Raw genomic sequence first — 15,708 nt, 5'->3', positions numbered from 1 at the left:
CACACCACTGCACTCCCACCTGGGCAACAGAGCAAGACTCTGTCTCAAAACAAACAAACAAACAAAAAATTTTATTCTATATGGAAGCTAATTCAGAGAGCTTCTAGTTACACAATCAGTCCTGACACACTTAAAGTCAGCTACACTCCTTCCCAGGATACATTCTTAGGGTCTAGAACCATTCAACTTTGCTGCAGGAGCAGTTCCTGCCTCTGGCCTCCAGAGTGCTACCTATTCCTTATTTAAACAGTAGATTAGAAACTGATTTTCAAAAGGAATAACCGAAACCTGAGTTACATCAATTCTGTCATTCTTCACGGACACTTGGAATTTTTAATTTATGTTTAAAATTAAAACAATGTGTATTAGTCCATTCTCATGCTGCTATGAAGAAATACAGAAGACTGGGTAATCTCATCACAGTTCTGCACCACTGGGGAGGCCTCAGGAAACTTACAATCATGGCAGAAGGCACTTCTTCACAGGGTGGCAGGAGACAGAATGGGTGCTAGCAGGGGAAATGCCGGTTATAGAACCATCAGATCTCGCAAGAACTCACTCACTATCACAAGAACTGTATGGGGGAAACTGCCCCCATGATTCAGTTACATCCACCTGTCCTGCTCTTGACGTGGGGATTTGGGGATTGTAATTCGAGATGAGATTTTGGGGACACAACCAAACCATATCACAGTGAAACAGAGAATGAACCACAAAGTGAAATATTTTTGTTTGGTAAATGAAAATTTGAGATGTATAATGAGATGAAATATTTTACCAAATTTGAACAATGTCAACATTGTAATTTAGTCTTTTAAAATTGTCAATTATATTTGTTGTGAAACTTAAGGATGAGTCAAAAAAAAAACAATCATTATGACTTATCATTATCGAAAATAATTTTGTCCTGTAAAAGCAAGGGGAGGGGTATTTAAAATGATCTGCTCTAGGTGTCAGCCGGTATGGAGCATGTGGAAGCAGGAATAAGAGGAAGGCACATAAATGTAAGCACTTGGGTGAGAGTTGGAGGCATCCAGGGAAAGAGAACATGAATAAAGTATGGTACAAAATGATCCCAGAATGACATTTGCTGCAAGTTCTGCCCTCTGCCCTCTGGCTTGTATTGGGTTCATACAGGACCACTGGCTTGAGATCAGGAAAAGAGAAGAGTGAGGTTAGGGCATTTATCCCTTCCTCTCCCTGAAGCCTTCCTCTAGTTTGCCAACATACTTTGACTTAGACCAGAGGTCACAGCTCTCATCAGAGGCCTTCCCCACACGACTAGTTCTCAACCTTCTCTCTTCTACCCTCCCTCCTTCCCTTCTTGGAATATAGTTATTGCTTGCCTGTCTGTCTTGCCAGTTCAGACCCAGGGATGGAAAGACACTGCCCTCATCTTACTAGCCTAAGAATACTGCACTACCCTTTGTACTTTTCCTATACCCTGCCCACACCTTTATAAATTTAGTGTTAACTCTGAAAATTACCCAATTTTCAGGTATCAACTATTGCCTGCTGACATTCTGACTAATATATATATCCTGACTCCTCATAACCCCAATTTCCATCACTGTTCATTATCCTAGACATCAAGTGGAAAATTTTCTCCTCCCTAAATATGTAATTCTAATTCCATAGGCTCTGAAGATCATGGAAATGGAGCAGTTGATATTAGTTGTTTAATTGCAATTTCACTGATCAGGGAAGAGTGGGGGAAATATCACAGGATGTGTACTTAGCTGAGGAATCTGCTGCAGCACAGCCTTCTAAAAAACACCCTCCCTTCTCAAATGCTTGCCAGTCAACTCATAAAAGTAAAATCTGACAAACTGCCTCATTTAACATAAGCCCTCCCCCCACAAAAATCACTTCAGTATTTTTTCTGCTTCTCCCAAAGATGGGGATTAAAAATTCTAGGATTAATTAAAACCTTTCATTATTTTAAAGGGGTTAATCTTAAAGCTAATGGAAAGAATTAATTCCAGGCAGTACTGACTTCAATCTGTCGGAATCCTTTGCATTTCATTTTATCCTTTTCCAAGTTAACTACAACTGTAAAGATGACTAAAAGACTCAACTAAAAGGTTTTCTTAGAATAAAGAATATTTTTGTTAATATTTTTTTAAAAAAATATTTCATGGGATAAAAAAGTACATTCACTGAAATTCAAAGGATCTTGATTCTCTAGCCTGGTAATCTTTAAATGACTTAAATACCCTCAGAGTGTGAGAACTTGATTTCAAAATGCCAAGCAAACTCAAGCAAGAAAACTTAGAATTATACCTAGCACACAATAAAAACACATAATTTCTGCAAAAGAATTCAACAATCTGATCTGACCTCAATGTGATGACCCAGAAGAGAATTTGGTGGTGAGAAGGGCTGCAGAAGATACAATTACCATGGCTAATCTGTATTCATGAAAATGAGAGCTAGAGTTGAACAACAACAAAAGCATCAGCAATATTAATAGCTAACACTTACATTATGTTTACTGTTAATATGTGTGCAAAGCACTGTTTTAAATGTTTTTCATCCATTGATTCATTTAATCCTCAGAGCAACCCTGAAAGGTAGATCACTGTAACTATTTTCATCTTACAGACGAAGAAACTGAGACTGGGAAGGTTTAAGTAATTTGCCCAAGGTCACACAGCTAGTAAGTAACAGAGCTGAGATATAAGCACAGGCTTGGCTCTGAGTTCATACATCTAACTACCATGATATACTGTCTCTACCAGAACTTGAGAACACAGTCCTTTTAATGGTGTGCAATTTAAAAAATACAATCAGTCTAATCACAGCACATGAATTCAATTTAATCTCCGTTTCTCTTTCAGGAACAACAGTTAAAAATGGGAACTGAGGTATCCCCAAGAGAACTCTTACTGCTATAATATTTGTGAAGTCATGACAGTATCATCAACATCTGGAGACCTACTAATAGTTTTGTCAAGAAGAAAAGAAAATGAATAGCCTAGTTCAGTAATTCTCCTCATTTGGAAATGAATCAAGAACCCCTTTGTGATTCTGTTGACAGCTATGGTCCCTCTCCCAAGAAAATGTCTACTTTGCATTTAATTTCAATAAATTTCCAGAAGGCTTGATGCGCATCCACAGGCTTTATGTGAGAAAACCCTCTTCTTAGATGATTTCTAAATCTACAGTGTTGTATACTTCACAGAAATAAAAAATCAACCAGCCGAGCTCAGTGGCTCACACCTATAATCCCAGCACTTTGGGAGGCCAAGGTGGGCAGATCACTTGAGGTCAGGAGTTCTAGACCAGTCTGGCCAACACGGTGAAAACTCATCTCTACTAAAAACACAAACATTAGCCAGGTGTGGTGGCATGTGCCTGTAGTCCCAGCTACTCAGGAGGCTGAGGCAGGATAATCACTTGAGCCCAGGAAGCACAAGTGCAGTGAGCCGAGAGCACGCCACTATACTCCGGTCTAGGCAATGGAGCAAAACTCTGTCTCAAAAACAAACAAACAAAAAAGAATCAACCAACCAACCAACATTTATTGAGCAACTACTATGTGCAAAACACTGTAGTGGACCTTGTGTGGATAATACAAGAAAAGATATTATATAATTCCTGCCTTCAAAGAGCTGTATAGTCAAGTTTGCAAAATAAGACAAGAATAGGGACACTAGTTCTCCAGGCACTCAAAAGAAATATCATTTCTAGCTTGGGTTGTCAGGCAAGGCTTCAAAAGAAGGCATGAACTATGAACTGGTCTAGATAAATTATTAGGATTGGAGAGAAAGTAGGAAAAAGCATTTGATATCAGGAAATAAATACTTGCCTGAATTTGTGGGCTGAAAATTTAATTTTATGAAAAATGCTGTATGTTAACTATAACTAGGAACTTTATTCTCTGACCAGATAGTGTGCCTCATGCCACATCAGTGCAATTTGTTTACCTTAGCCCAGCTATCTGCTGGGAAGATATCACACAATTGGAAGCCCTTGGCCTTCTTTCTCAGAAGTCAACAAAAATATGCATTGCGCTGTTTACCATGATAAGAATACTTGTCAATAGAAATTGGTTTGAGGTTCTTAACTCACCTCTCCATGGCCAGAGGAGCCAACAGAGAGAAATTTATTTTTATTTCAAGGTGGCTTTGTATCTCATTAACAATCCCATGAGCCTCCACCCTTTTTATTCAACTGTCAACAGTCCTTGATGTTCTGAATAAAGAGCTGTCCAAACTAGGATTAAACAGAAGAGGAGGGGAAAAAAATCACTGTTCTCATTCTGAGATTCCACGTGGAGGTGCTAAGCTAGTTCAACTCCCTTGAGAGCTACATTTTTATTTTCTTTGCAATCCTGGTCACAATTCAGGATTCAGGCATTTGCATCATGAGGCTTGATTCCTGCTACAATTCTTTCCAGCAAAAATATAACACAGGAGGGCAGGGTATATTTGAAATTCCAATAAAATCAATGTTGACTTGATTGGGAAATTCTAAAAATTGGAACTGAAGTCTAAAGAGAGACAGATTAAGTTATTAATTAGCTAGGGCTGCCAGAAAACAGCAATATATAAAAAGGGAATACAAGGAAGAAGACTTCCTGTAAAACTGTCATCATGCATTCAACTAGAAATGGATCCTGCAGTCCCACATGTGGAAGTGAGATGCAAGTTTGGAGTAGCGGCCTCCCTTCAAGAGATTTACAATTTTGAAGCGTTACAGCATATTCCCAGAGGGCTGGGTGAGACTGTGTGTGTGGTGGGGTAAAGTGGAGAAAAAAAGTGTCACAGAAAATCAGTAGTTCAAAAAAAGAAACAAAAAACATAATTTGAAATGAACTAACTTTTTCACTCTGTAGCTGGGGGTGGCAGGTAATAAGACTCAACATACCCATATGATAGCTGTACCACTTAGAATCTTTGGGGCTGCAGGTAACCAGAAAACCCTGACTCATTTCAATTTTAATTTTTTTTTTCTAATTATGGAGTATCTCACATAATGAAATAACAGAAGTAGGGCAGGACCTAGCCAAGTAAGAGCTATCAGGATTCCTTCTCTGCTGTCCTGGCTCTGCCCTCTACCCTAGATTAGCTTCATTCTCACGAGGAAGGTAAGAGGCCTGTGATAGTTCTAGGCATCATGCCCTTACATGACAATGCCCAGAGGAAAACAAACCATTTTTTCCTAGGCCTTTTTCTCAGGATTGAGGTAACCTTTCCTGGAAGCCCCCAGCAGACTTCCCCTCATCCCTTCTGGTAGATTTAGATCATATGCCCATTCCTAAACTAGTCTCAAGTGGAAAGAATAGGATTATCATGACTGATTCTTATATTGTGGTCCCCAGGCCACCAGCACCACTTGAGAAAAATGCAAACTATTAGGACCCACTCCAGACTTACTGGATCAGAATCTCTACAGATGAAGCACAGCAGCACAGCAATCTGTGTTTCAATAAGAATTCCAAGAGATTCAGATGTGCTTAAGTTTGTGAACCATTGGTTTGGAGCAGAGTGGAATGGATGTTGGATTCTCAACCACAATGGGACACTGGTCAAGGAACCAGGAATTAGGAAGAACACAACTATTAAAATAACCAGAGTCACTTTTGACTAGCATTTATGACATTTATGAATGCTTACTCTCTTCCTTTTTTTTCTTGCTAAAAGTAGACTAAATATCTTGAAATACGCCTGCCACCAAACACCTGGAAATGCTGCATAAAATATAATTGACAATTTTTTAAATATATAAACTCTCAGGAATGAAAAATGAAACCCTCAAAGTCCCAAAACAAAGAGAAATCTGAAAAACAAGTACTCAAACTTTTGTAATTCTAAATGTCACTGCCAATCTAAGTAACAAAAAGTCTTGTGTGTAAATGACAGAGTGGCCAAAAGGTAGGGTGATAAAACTGAGATTCTTATGTTGAACCAGGACCCTAGAGGTCTATATCCTCTGAAAACAAGTGGACTGGAAAAAAAAAAATCCACCCACAGAAGTAAGCAACAAGGAACCTCCTCTATCTCAGGCTGAACTCTGAGTGAAGGGAAAAAAATGTCCTCTGAGAATTTATAACCACAGGCCTGCCTTCATGTGGGTTTGAGATACAGATTTACACTACTACAAAGGCAGGTAAACCCTGCAGATAAATTAACATAAAAATGGATTCCCAGATATCATTGCTGAGGTTCTGGCAGAAGAAAACAAGAAGCCTCTTGGTAAAAACACATTCTCAAATAAGGTCACACAGGATTCTCACAGATAACAAAAGCTTGCAACCCTAACTCACAAAACACCTGGGGAAACACAGCTCCATAATCAAGGCTCAGCAGAAAACAGCAAAATATGAACAGCATAATAGAATTATCAGGAACGGCTGTAAAACAAGCTGGTTTTAAACTATTTTTATAAGTAAAACAGGGAATTAAAAACAGTAGAAAGGAATAAGATACTATTTTTTAAAAAGAACCAAGCAGATTTAAAAGAGATACAAAAGGGAAATATCCAGCTTCTATCATCCTCAACAAGAAATGTATGACCTCAACAAGAAATCAGCCTGGGCTGGAAGAGAAATTGTCAGAGAACCTGAGGAAGCTTGAGGTTATTCTCAACACTTTGTAAAGTGTCCTATAATTTGGGTATTTAGGTGGGGAGTCCCCAGAAGGCCCCGCTTGAGGTGGTATCCAATGCGTACTCCTACAAAGATATGAAAAGATTTATCCCCATTCTCTCCTGTAATATGACAAGACACCGGATGACAGTTAAATTACTGCTGATGATATTTTTGAGAGTATGGGGAGAGCATTTGAGAAAAAGCTTTGTGAAATCTCTTGATCTGCAGAACCTCTTTATCATGTTTTAACCTCTCAGCTTAATAGTTACATTTTATGATACTTCACAACAAAGTCCAATCTTTCAGAAGCACCATATTAAACTCATACCTCTGTATATTTGAGTGAGTCTTCTTAATCAAATTTATTGTAGTTTTTGCTCTGACTCCCTAAATAAGAAGTGTTTCATTTAAAATTTATTTCTAGTAACTTGTAGAAATATAAGGGCAGGCCAGGCGCAGTGGCTCATGCCTGTAATCCTAACACTTTGGGAGGCCAAGGTGGGTGGATTGCCTAAGCTCAGGAGTTCAAGACCAGCCTGGGCAACATAGTGAAACCCCATCTCTACTAAAATACAAAAGAAATTGGCCAGGTATGGTGGCATGTACCTGTAGTCCCAGCTACTCGGGAGGCTGAGGCAGAATTGCTTGAACCTGGGAGGCCGAGGTTGCAATGAGCCGAGATTGCGTCACTGCACTCCAGCTTGGGCAACAGAGCAAGACTCTGTCTGGACAAAGACAAAGACAAAGACAGGACAGGACAGGACAGGACAGGAAGAAGGAAGGAAAGAAGGAAGGAAAGAAGGAAGGAAAGAAGGAAGGAAGGAAGGAAGGAAGGAAGGAAGGAAGGAAGGAAGGAAGGAAGGAAGGAAGGAAGGAAGGAAGGAAGGAAGGAAGGAAGGAAGGAAGGAAGGAAGGAAGGAAGGAAGGAAGGAAAAGGGCAAATATATAGTGTGCAAAGAGTACCATCAATTTGCTCCAAATCAAAACTCAATTATATTATTGGAGAAATGCCACTATAAAGGCCTACAGTTTGACAATTATTGTGTATTTACATATTTACAGAGTCTGTCCCCTCCCCTTCTGCTGGCTAGACCCAGGAGAAGCCTGGAACCATGGGAGAGGCCTCAGTACATGGTGTGGGATGACTGGAAAGGACAGGGATGTGTCTAACCACATCCATCACATTTGATGTTTCTGTCTTAATCCATTCCTGGCTAAGGGAAATACCACTCCTTTAGATTCCTCTCTACATTTCCAGCATGTATGAATCACTTGGCAAAACCTGATATTAAAAGAAATGCAAAGAGTGGTAAAGCCAAGAAGCCCTTGTCTGACCCTGCCTCAAGGTAAACAAACACCTGGTTTAAACAGAGGCTTGGAGGAAGCAGATCCTTCCAGCCAGGGAGAAGTCCCCACACCTGCCGATTTCCTTCCATTACAAATCAGAGGCAGAGCCTCACTGCATCTGGGGCCACTATTTGCTGCTTGGAAGAAAGCATGGGAGCACTCCCAGCCCTTGTACAATACCAATTATGTTTCTCATTTAAGAAACAGTTATTTGTCTGAATGCAAACTACATAAAGGGCAGAGGGAGTTCTCTTCTCTTACAGAGTGACAGTTTGTTATTCATCTGAAACACAGGAGGTTTCCCTGATTGTAATCTTGGAGTTGAGGTGTCCACAGAGGGAGTAAATACTTGAAGGAAAAGCAACATTGACAGACTAGTACGGTACTATCAGAGATTTAGTTTGTGGTTAGTATGAAAAGCAAAAAGAGATAGGTGATGACAGGTTTTCAGAGCAAAAGCCAAAGGTTTCAAAGATGAGACCTAAGTGTTGCATTTTCCCTAAAGGAAAAGTTGCTGGAACTTCTTAGCAAGGAGGTGAATTCTTATTTACATAATCATCATCCTGGGCTAGTTTTGGCCTTCCTTATATTGTACCTACCCTTGCCTTAAAACATCCAGCCACAAAATTCGGCAAATAGTGCTTTCTTTCCAGTGAGTTAACCAAGAATTATTTCCAGTGAGTTAATTCTGTATTACTGAGTGCCTACAGTGTGCTTAGAAGTGTGTGTTAAATCCAATGAGGAATAAAGATATTCAAGTCATATGCTCTCTCCTCACGGAATTTACAGTTTAAGAAGACAATAAAAAGTTTAGCCAGGAACAGTGGCAAGCACATGTAGTCCCAGCTACTCAGAAGGCTGAGGTGGGAAGATCACTTGAACCTGGGAGGCGGAGACTGCAGTGAACCAAGATCACACTACTGCACTCCAGCCTGGGCGACAAAGTGAGACCCCATCTCAAAAAAAAAAAAAAAGACAATAAAAAGTGTTTTGATAACTTCTGTACCATTATGCTTTGAGGGGCTCAACCTGCTCAACCTGCTTTGAGGGGCTCCATGGCTCTTCCAATGAACAGCTAGAGTTCACTTCTTGGCACCATGGCCCTGCCCACCACTCTTGGCTATCCTGGCATAAAAGGCAGCATGCTTGGAAGTCTAAGGTAGTGGTTCTCAAAGTGTGGTCCTTGGACCAGTAGCAACAGCACCATTGTGGAACTTTTTAAAGGTGCAAATTCTCAGGCCTTCTCCAGAGCTACTGAATTGGAAGCTCTGGGACTGAGTCCCAGCAATTTGTGTTTCAATAAGCTCTGGTCTAAGGAAACTACTTTTTTGTTCTCCTACCTGCCAAATTGTCTTTCACTGGCCCTAGTTTCCACTTTCCACCTATTCAGCATTAGAGAAGTGTTTTTGTTTGTGTGTGTGTTTTTTTAACAAGTTAGAACACTTTAGGCTGCAAGTCACAGCAGACGCTTACCAAACTAGCTTAAAAAGTGAGAACATTTATTGACTCATGTAACTGGAAAACTAGCATAAGGGCGGGTTCTATGGTTGACCTAATCTACCAGCCCTGGTTTGATTTCCCCCAAATTCCATTAATTCTGCCCTCTTCTGAGGGTTAACTTCATCCTCAGGCTCCCTGTGAGTTGGCAACAGCAGTTCAGTCTCACATCTGCATACAAAAGCCTCCAGAGAAAGACAGAGAGAGCCTACTTCTGGAAACTCTCCCAAAAGATAAGGGAAAACTTTCCTAGAATTCCCCAATACACATTTCCTTTCCTGTTTTATCACTAGCCCAAACTGCAGCACATACACATTCTTGAACTGATCACTGGCAGGAAGGATGGGATTGATCAATCAGGTCCATACCTGCATCCAGGGGTGGAATCCACCCACAGAGACACATGCTCCATGTAGAAATAGGGTAGATGGCAAAAGAAAGTCAGGGTTCAGTTAGGAAGGAGAAAGGAGGAATGACTGATAGGTAGACAACCCCAAAGTTAATGAGTGTCTTTATGAGTTTCCAAGAACATGCTTTTAGGAAACGAAGTCATCTGCTCTTGACATGGCAGTGAAAGCTAAACACCATGAGGCTGGCAAGTCATGACCACAAACCCCTCAGCATTGAATTGCAATCAGTCTGGAGTAAAATTTATCATATTTCACAAGCAAACTCAGGTAAGTGAAAAGGAAAAACTATTTCCTTTTTCTTTCTCCTCCCATCATTCTCCCTCTTCTCCCACCCGAAACAATTTAATTTTATATTAAATAGTAGCAGTCTTTTGATCATTTCTTCACTGATATATATATATATATACACACACACATTATAGATCATTAATGACATATTTCTCTCACAAATAATGTATCCTAGAACTATTTCCACAGATTACCAGACATTAAGTATAGCAGCAATTCTAAGCCAGGCACAGTGTTAAGCAAAGGATATATAATGATAAATAACAGTGGGTCCTCATCTCTAGGACTCACGGAGTAGTAGGGACAGACACATGAACAAATGGACATAATGCAATATGCAGTGGACAATAGAAGTATGCCCACACTATATATATGTTACAAAAGTAATGAACTCCATCTGAGGTATAAGGGATGGACGTGATAACCCAGGAAAGTTTTGAGGGATAAATAGGGGGAAAAATAAGTGTAAGTGTGTAGATAATCCTTAGAAATCAACATAGAAAACAAGGCATAGACAACATAAGATTACTTCAGGATAACAAAGCAGGGGAACTGTCCCAGAGCAGGATGTTCCACTTTCTTGTGGGGACTCACGGGCTGTATCTATCTGTTATGGGATGTGCTGAAAGTAACTTGCTACTAATGACAAAGTGCTAGAATATATTATACAAATAATTCAGAGCAGGTTCTGAAAATACTTAGATTATTAATAACTTAGAGCAGTTCAAGGTTGTCACTATAATCTTGTTATTATCCTCTGCATTCTCATGTGCTTTCAGAGGTGAAAGAGAAAGAAGATGGAGTTATATTTAGCCTGCTTGGAACTGAACATATTCCTGGGTTTCCTATTATTGTATACATGGGAATGAGCAGGGTCTAAGGGCCCAGTTGGAAAAGGCTAGGAGTGCAGCTCTGGGATAATGCCATATTACTACTTAATTCCTGAAGTCAACTCCTAAATTGTGGTAACCAAGGCCCCTAAAAAGGAAACCAAGGTGGCCCTGAAATGTTTCAGGATCCACTCAGTGATGCTATTTAGCAGACACAATTTTTTACATGCACAATTTGTTTTGCCCCACAATTTTGCAGAGATATTTTCCTCCTTTTCCTTTACTTTCTAAGAATGGCAAATATATAGCCCTTAATATAAAAATAAACCCATAGCTACAAGTCAGGAACTACTTCTCTATCTTAATGATATAACCAAAAATCAAGGTAAAACTACATGTTTTCGTTGACTAAGAAAGGAACCAAAGGTCACTCCAGTAAAAACAGACACATGCAACAAGCAAATGCAGCATAGCCAAGTTCAGAAGTAACTGTATGAGTGTCTATACATGTGTGTGTATATTTAGGTATAGGGAAGAGAAAGGGAAAGAGAACTACCATCTGATGTGAATATAAATTTCTCTAAGAGTAGGTAACCTTGATTGTTCTTTGGTCTATTTGTCATGTGCATCAGCGTCCCCACATATTTTATTCTATTCTTTTTGAGACTCTGACACCGATGTTCCATCTCACCCTGTAGAAGTACAAGACCACAGGTCATACTCTACTCCACCCCATGGTCCCAGTTTTGGACTTTTATCTCCCTAGAGTTATAATCATACTTTCCAGGCTCCTTTGGAATCTTAAATCTTTGAAAGCATAAAGCATTTGCCTTAAGCAATCAGAGAACATATCTCTTGTGAGTGACACTCAACACATCATGAATGTTCAATCAATTTTATTGATGATGGTAGCAGAAAATGTCCCTTGGAAGAAGAGCATCAGAAAAACTCCTCCTGAAAGAGAACTACCAAATAGCTTTCAATTTAATGATCTACTCAGATCTCACTTCAATGAAATTTTAAGCAATTTCATATTCAAAAAGTCAGAATTCATGCACTATATTATATATAACCATTTAACATGACTCTGTAGGTGAGAGCATTTGATGATTATTACTGATTTTAAATACGTCATAATTAAAGTTAGGGGAACCAAGTTGAAGGTCAAAATTTGCCGTGTGATTTCTTTTCATTTCTTTCCATTTAATTTCTACCCCAATTATATTATTTACTTATATTCAAATTTGCCAGTTAGAATTAAAACAAATAACTTTAAATACGTGACAAGCCTGAAGTGTTTACAAATGTATGTATCTCTTTAGAATAAGAGTAATTTCTTCTCTTTTTATTATTATCGATCATGTCTAAAAATAATAATAGCCAAGAAGATAACTAGAACCCGTATTTGGCCTTAAATCTCTCCCCATTATAATTTTTCTTCTTAATTTTTTTAAATTTTAACTTTTCATTTTGAGTTACAAAAGAGTTTCAAAATAGTACAAGAAAGTCCAGTAAACTCTCCACCTAGCTTCCCTGAATGCAACATCTTATACAACCACAGTACTTGTCAAAACCAGAAAATAAACACCAATGAAATATTATGAACTCATCTACAAATCTTATTCAAATTTTGCCATTTGTCCTACTAATGTGCTTTTTCTGGTCTAGGATCTATTCAGGGTCATTCCCTGCATTTATTTGTCACGCCTCCTTAGTCTGCCCCAGTCCAAGACAGTTCTTCAGTCTTTGTCTTTTATGACCATGACAGTTTTGAAGTGCACCAGCCTGTTATTTTATAGAACGTTCCTCTATTTGAGTTTGTTTGATCTTTGCTCATGATTAAAATCAGGTTATGCATTTTCGGCAAGACTATCATTTAATGATATTATATACCGTTTTCAGTTTATCAAGGCAAACATGTCAATATGTCTCAATATTGATAATGTTAACTTTGGCCACTTGGTTATGGGGTGTCGGCCAGGCTTATCCAATATAAAGTTACTATATTTCTCTTTGAAATTGCTAGGCACTTTGTAGAGCTATATTTTGAGATTATGCAAATACTTTTGTCCAATTGTTTTAGCATCCAGTGATGATTCTTGCCTATAACTATTATTATTATAGTATTTAATAAATGGTTGGCAGTTTTGAGGGTAATGTACAAAAGAAAAAAATTAAAAATTAAAAAATAATAAATGGTGATTTTTCTATTTCCATAATTTCTGATACATTCATTAGAGTTCTACTGTAAGAAGAGATCTCCATTCTCCCAGTTTATTTATTAATTTTAACCCTATGAACTCATGGATATTTATTTCAGTCTATGAATTCTAATTCATTACTATCATAACTTATTTTGTTGCTCAAATTTGTTTTCAATTTGGCCAGTGGTTGCTCTTTTAACTGGGCTCCTATATCCACTTGACATATCCCAATCATTTCTTGAGCACAGCCATAGTTTCTGGTGTAATAAGATGCTTTAGGTCATCTTATACTTTCTCAGCCTCAGTCCTGGAATCAGCCATTTCTCTGAGGAGCTGAAGTTCCCTTTATTTGGAAAAGGTATTTAGAAACCAAGATCTGAGCTAGGAGTGCTCATGGCTACTGGGCTCTCACTGTTTCTAGGACTCTCAGTGGACAGAACTGGAAAATATATGTATGTATACTAAAGCCATGCATACATAAGCATTAGTATCTATTTCTTTATATTTGTGCATATATATTAGAAACCATGAGTTCATATTCATACCTCCAATTCTAATCCACCACAGAGGTCATTCCAGCCTGCCTTCTTCCCTTATTTGTACTTTCTTCCTCTGACAATGAGAAACAGTTTTCATTATATTATTTACTGCAATATATTTACTTAATTGCTATAAAGGACACATAATTTCAAAATTGCTAACCCTGTGAAAAACAAGCTATTAACTAAACATTGTGTGCAATTCTTCACCTTGTAATATATAATCAAAAACTGTTTTCCAAAGTTGCTTAATTATTTCCTTCACTATCCCATTCACTGTTGTTATATGTGTAATAGTTAGGTTCATTTATTACTAGTGGTTTTCCACTTTGGTTTTCCCCACATCCTGGATGATTTTTTTAAGTAAGTGAAATATTAACATGGTTCTAAAAGTCAGAAGTATATAAAACAAAATATTAAGATGAGAGTCACTCCCACTTCATATCTTCTCTATTTCCATTCCCCTCTACTCTTTCCCTCCCATATTAGTCTATTCTCACACTGCCATAAAGAAATACCTGAGACTGGGTAATATATAAAGAAAAGAGCTTTAATTGGTTCATAGTTCTACAGGCTATACAAGAAACATAGTGGCTTGTGCTTCTGGGGAGCATCAGTAAACTTACAATCACGGCAGAAGATGCGAAGGGGTAAGCAGGCACATCTTACATGGCCAGAACAGAAGCAAGGCAGTGAGGTTAGAGGTTCCACACACTTTCATCAAACAACCAGATCTCAAGAGAACTCATTATCACCACAACAGCACCAAGGAGGATGGTGTTAACCATGAGAAATCACCCAGCCAGAGTCCAGGTGGACCATAGAGCTGCTCTCAATTGCCCAATGGTCAGGGAAGAGCTGATTCTGAAGAATATGCTTTGAAGGAAAGCAAACCTCTTAATATGCTGGATTTTCACATATTTGTTCAGAAACATGTAGGAGCAGAGATAACTAGAGCCAAAAAGGATATGAACTTCCAGCTACTGCTGTTGAAGACACTGCAAGATTTCCCAGTTGGTAATAAAAGCCTGGGAGGGGAAAAAGCTGAAGACTCAAGACCAAGACATCAGAGAAAAACATCTAAATAAGACAAGAGCAGAGACACTCCAGCCAAGGAATTTTGCAACTTCCAAATCAGGAGGCACTGGAAGTTGAATATGAGAATGCTATTGCATGTTATCTGCCATTTGCTTTAAGCTGACATTGAGCAACCTGAGGTTCTTTGCACTTAATCCCTCAACTGCTTTTAACAAAGTTTCTATCAAAGCACCTGGTCGTGTGTCATTGAGAAGTGACATCTGGGTCTCAGGGAACAACTGTAGGTCCTATACCCATATTACAGGGAAGCAGCCTGCACTGGTACCTAAATAAGATATTTTCCTGCTGGGTGTGGCACATGCTACATTAGCAGCAAATGCAACGTTTAAAAAACAGAGACAACTAGATTCTTGGGGGAATCATGGCAGACAGGAGGCAGGACTAGATTGAAGCTCTGACTTGGATGGACAGAGTAGCATATGGAGGCTTGCGTCATGAATTTTTGCTCCAGAACAACTTCAGGAATAAATCAGGAAACCTGAGAGGACCCACAGACTCCCTGAAGGAAACAGATTGCCCCTGCAGAATCCAGGAGACACCTCAAATACTGTGCTGGTATCTACAGCTGAGAGACCCACAGATGGTTCACATCACAGGACTCTGTGCAGACAACCCCCAGTACCAGCCCAGAACCTGGTAGACTTGCTGGCTGGCTAGATCCAGAAGAGAGATAACACTCACTACAACTCAGCTCTCAGGAAGCCACATTCATAGGAAAAGGGGGAGAGTACTACATCAAGGGAACACACTGTGGGACAAAATAATCTGAACAACAGCCTTCAGCCCTAGACCTTCCCTCTGACAGAGCCTACTCAAATGAGAATGAAGCAGAAAACCAACTCCAGCAATATGACTAAACAAAGTTCTTTAACACCTCCAAAAAAAATCACACTAGCTCAC

At 39.1% G+C, this 15,708-nt stretch overlaps 1 protein-coding gene across 1 annotated transcript in view; it reads right to left on the bottom strand.

The window, feature by feature from the left end:
* The window catches only part of AKAP6 (A-kinase anchoring protein 6), a 516,267-nt gene that overhangs the window by 439,681 nt on the left and 60,878 nt on the right, over nt 1-15,708 (bottom strand). Inside the window, exon 2 of the mRNA XM_025392877.1 lies at nt 4,075-4,218. The gene's annotated coding sequence lies outside the window, so the exon portion shown is untranslated. The remainder of the gene's footprint in view (nt 1-4,074; nt 4,219-15,708) is intronic.

This window comes from Theropithecus gelada, chromosome 7b (genome assembly GCF_003255815.1).
Source record: "Theropithecus gelada isolate Dixy chromosome 7b, Tgel_1.0, whole genome shotgun sequence".
Taxonomy (NCBI): domain Eukaryota; kingdom Metazoa; phylum Chordata; class Mammalia; order Primates; family Cercopithecidae; genus Theropithecus; species Theropithecus gelada.
This window is presented reverse-complemented; position numbering and strand designations above follow the sequence as displayed.